At 39.0% G+C, this 4497-nt stretch overlaps 1 pseudogene; it reads right to left on the reverse strand.

Annotated features, from left to right (window-relative positions):
• Nucleotides 1-302: 302 nt before the first annotated feature.
• Nucleotides 303-990, reverse strand: LOC143673296 (trafficking protein particle complex subunit 13 pseudogene; annotated as a pseudogene).
• Nucleotides 991-4497: the final 3507 nt, after the last annotated feature.

The raw sequence follows: 4497 nt of genomic DNA on the forward strand, positions 1-4497 counted from the left end.
CATTCATGCACATATTCCTCTGATTTCTGTCTATATAAATTGGAAAATGTATGCAGTTCTTTTTGAGGATAGCACACCTTCTCATGGGTCACACTTTGTAACTCACCTTTCAGGACCTGCTAAGACTTCAGTCTAGTTATAGGTCTGGAAGGAAAGTGGGATGTTGGCCGTGGGTCATGAGAGAAATTTGCAGCGTCTTGCAAGCCAACTACTTTGGGGTATTCCATTATAGTTTCATCCAACCAAACAGGGTTCATCTCTTCAAATGGAGGTGTGGGGAGCTGTTATCTCAGGAGAGGAAGTTACATGTTTATCAGACACAGCAGGGTTAATCTCTTGTTTTTTCTCCTTGGGGGGATTGTCTCCAAAGACAACCTAACATCTCCATAACCTGGAGCCTTTCTTTGAAGTTGTCTGGTCTGTAACCTTCTTTTTCACCTAAATTTGTTTTCCACATTATATCCAATTTTCTAATTACAGTTACTCCTTTGTTGCTGCCTGCCTTTTCTGCAAACTCCTTCTTGGGTTTTAAGCAGTGTAAGTAAGTACTAGCATGTATCCGTTGGCTACAAATAGGCTCTTGACCCAAATGAAGATACACATTCTCTAGCCTGGTTGGCAGAATTGAGTTCTGCTACATTGTACATTATAGATGGCACCAAAGAAATCTTCCCCCTAAATATAGGTGAGGTTGTAATATTCTGAATCTGGGCCTTGAGAAATGCTTCATCAGTCACAGAACTGAGATCACTATCTGCATTGTAAAATTTGGCTTTCATATCCAGTGGTTTGAGAACGTGAAATTTGAAGAATTTTCTAAAAGACATTTTTTCTTCACTCCGAGTTGTGTAACTCATAACACACCAAGCTTCTCTGAAAAATGGTTACTGGAGAGATTGGACTTCTCTGTCAGATAGCAAGGCACAAGATGATGTCTGCTGGTCCTTCTCTCCCAGGTTTCATTGCTTCAGCTCCTGGCTTCCCCAGCATGGTTTTTTCGCTTGCTAATTCTTTCTTGAATGCTTGGTAGAATTCACATGTGAAGCCATTTGGTCCCGGACTTTTATTTTGGGGGAGCTTCTTCATGACTGATTCAGTCTTTTTACTTGTGATTGGTTTGTTGAGGTCATTTATTTCTTCTTGAGTAAATGTGGGTTGTTCATGCCTTTCTAGGAAGTTGTCCATTTCATCTACATTATCTAATTTATTAGCATATTATCCTCTTGTTACCTCCTTTATTTCTGCAGGTCAGTGTGTATGTCCTCTTTTCCACTCCTGATTTTATTTATTTGCATCTTCTCTCTCTCTCTCTCTCTCTCTCTCTTTCTTTTTTTTTTTTGGTGTGTGTTTGTGTATGTGTGGTCAGCCCAGCTAAAGGTCCATAGATTTTACTGATTTTTCTCAAAAAATCAGCTTCTGGTTTTGTAGATTTTCTTGATTGTTTTCATATTCTCAATTTCATTTATTTCTGCTCTAATTTTCATGATTTCTCTCATTTTGTTTGTTTTGGAGTTAGTTTGCTGTTCTTTCTCTAGTTTTCCAAATCAAAAGTTAATTCCTCGATTTTGGCTCTTTTTATTTTTTTAACATAGGCAGTTAAGGCAACAAATTTCCTTCTCTGCATTGCCTTTGCTACATCCCACAAATTTTTGTAATGTTTTTTATTGCTAAATATAACATATATACAAAGAAAAGGAAAAAAGCGATGATTTTCAAGGTACACTTCAATAAGTAGATACAGAACAGATTTGAGTTTATTATGGGTTACCATTACACTATTTCAGATTTTTCCTTTTAGCTTCTCCAAAACTCTGGAGGCTAGAAGAAATATTGTATTTCTTTTTTTGTGTGTGAAAAACAGGATATATACTAAAAAGCAGTAAATTTCAAAGCACATTACAACAATTAGTTGTAGAACAGATTTCAGAGTTTGGTATGGGTCCTGTTTTTAAATCTATTCTGCCAATCTATCTCTTTTTTTGTTTGGGGAGCTTAATCCATTAACATTTAATGTTATTACTGTAAAGGCAGTAGTATCTTTTACCATTTTGTCTTTTGGATTTTATATGTCATATCTAAGGGGTTAATCTCTTAAGGTGGATATGGGGATGATTGAGTCCTCAAGGTAGACTAGAGATCAGACTAGAGATCTGAGTCTTTAGGGAAGATTATTACAGGTTTATCTGTAATCTAGGGTTCCAGTGTCCCCACCATCATTATCATCCCACACTTGCCCATTCCAATTTTCAGGATTCCATTCCTTTCCAATCAATGCCTTCACTTTAACAGTAGATGTCCTGCAAGGTTGGGAATTCAATTCACATTGTAATCAGCCATTTACACAATGAGGCTCTGGATCTGTTTTTCAGAGATCTCAAATCTGTAGCTAAAAGAAATGAGTTTCTTTCAGGGCACATATAGAAACTTTCATGTCCTTCCTGTACTTGAGCTAGGAATTTGAAGCCTTGAGCTCATTCTTTAACAATTGTATCCTGTATATTTAGAAACAACCATCAACATAATTAAGCTTTTTAACTCCACACAACTCTGTCAATGTATCAAATACATTGCCACCCAGAGCCTTAGCTTTTAGAAATATTTGAGTAGAAGTATCTAATGGTGCTATTTTCTGTATCTCAATTGCCAATTCACTCCATGGACTATCAGTGCCATCTTGTTCACTGGAAATAGTCATTCCTGGCTTTTAACCTAATCAGATTAGATAATCAATTCCAAATCCCCAGAACCAACTTGGAAATCTCATCCTTAAGGTTCTGTTTCTAAAGAAACACTCTTCATACCAAAATCTGTATTAGTCAGGATTCTCCAGGAAAACAGAACTGATCAAGGAACCTACTTCACAGCAAATGAAGGTGGACATGCATGACAGCACTCCATCATCAAACAGCAGTAGCATATACAAGATCAGTCTCTTACTGAAGACATAAGTAAGTTACATAAAGAAAAGACCCAAATGCCCATGGCCCCCAGTCCTGACACATTGCCTTCTCTTTCCCAGCCCACAACAATGATTTAATGGGGAGGTCCCTATGATCAACTGACTGAGGAAAAGAAAACCTGGGTCTAGTTTACAGACAACTCTGCAAGATATACAAGTACCACCCAAAAATGGAAATTGTAGTATCACAATTCCTTTCTGGAACATCCCTGAGGGACAGTGGGGAAGGGAAATCCTCCTAGTGGGCAAAACCTCAAGGAGTGTACCTGGTTGCTTATTCTGCTTGGAAGGAGAAATGGTCAGAGTACATTTATATACAGATTCATGGGCTGTGGCCAATGGTTTGGTTGAACCATCAGGAACTTGAAAGGAACATGATTGGAAAATTGATGACAAAGAGGTCTGGGGGAAAAGTGTGCAGAAGGACTTTTATGAATGGGCAAAAAGCATGAAGATATTTTTCCCCCATCTGAATGCTCACAGAAGGTGATATTGGAAAAGGAATGTTTTAATAATCAAGCAGATAGTATAACCTGTTCTATGGATACCAGTCAGCCTCTTTCCCCAGTCACTCCTGTCATTGCCCAATGGACTTATGAGCAAAACAGTCATGGTAGTAGGGATGGAGGTTATACATGGACTCAGCAACATGGACTTCCATTCACCAAGGCCAACTTGGCTACAGCCACTGCTGTGTGTCCATCTGCCAGCAGCAGAGACCAACACTCAATCTTTGATATAGTATCATTCTATGAGGTGATTAGCCTACTATCTAGTGGCAGGCTGATCACATTGGACCACTTCCATTATGGAAGGGGCAGAATTTTGTTCTAACTTAAATACTCTACATACTCTGGTTATGGATTTGCCTTCCCTGCACACAATGCTTGAGTCAAAACTACCAAGCACAGACTTACAGAACGTCTTGTCTACCATAATGGTATTTTACACAGCATTGCTTCTGATCAAGGAACCCACTTCACAGCAAATGAAGTGCAGGAATGAACACATGTTCATGAAATTCAGTGGTCTTACCATGTTCCCCATTCATCCTGAAGCAGCTAGATTGATAGAACAGTGGAATGGCCTGTTCAAGACTCAATTATGGTGCCAATTGAGTAAAAAGACCCTTCAAGGCTGGGGCAGTGTTCTCCAGGAGGCTGTATATGCCCTGAATCAACATTCAATCTATGGTGCTATTTCTCCTACAGTCAGGATTCACAGGTGTAGGAATCAAAAACTAGAAATGGGAGCAGTACCACTCACTATAACCCCTAGTGATCCACTAGAAAAAACCTCTGCTTCTTATATACCCATGACTTTACATTCTGCTGGTCTACAGGTCTTAGTTTGATGAGGGGGAGTGTTTCCACTAGCAGACACATTAATGATTGAACTGGAAGTTTAGGCTGCCACCAACTGCTTTGGGCTCTTCATGGCTCTGAATCAACAGGCAAGGAAAGAAGTTACTATACTGGCTGGGATGATTGATCCTGATTATCAAGAGGGAAATGGGACTGTTACTATACAATGAGATA

The sequence above is a fragment of the Tamandua tetradactyla genome, unplaced genomic scaffold, assembly GCF_023851605.1.
Source record: "Tamandua tetradactyla isolate mTamTet1 unplaced genomic scaffold, mTamTet1.pri scaffold_91_ctg1, whole genome shotgun sequence".
Lineage (NCBI taxonomy): Eukaryota > Metazoa > Chordata > Mammalia > Pilosa > Myrmecophagidae > Tamandua > Tamandua tetradactyla.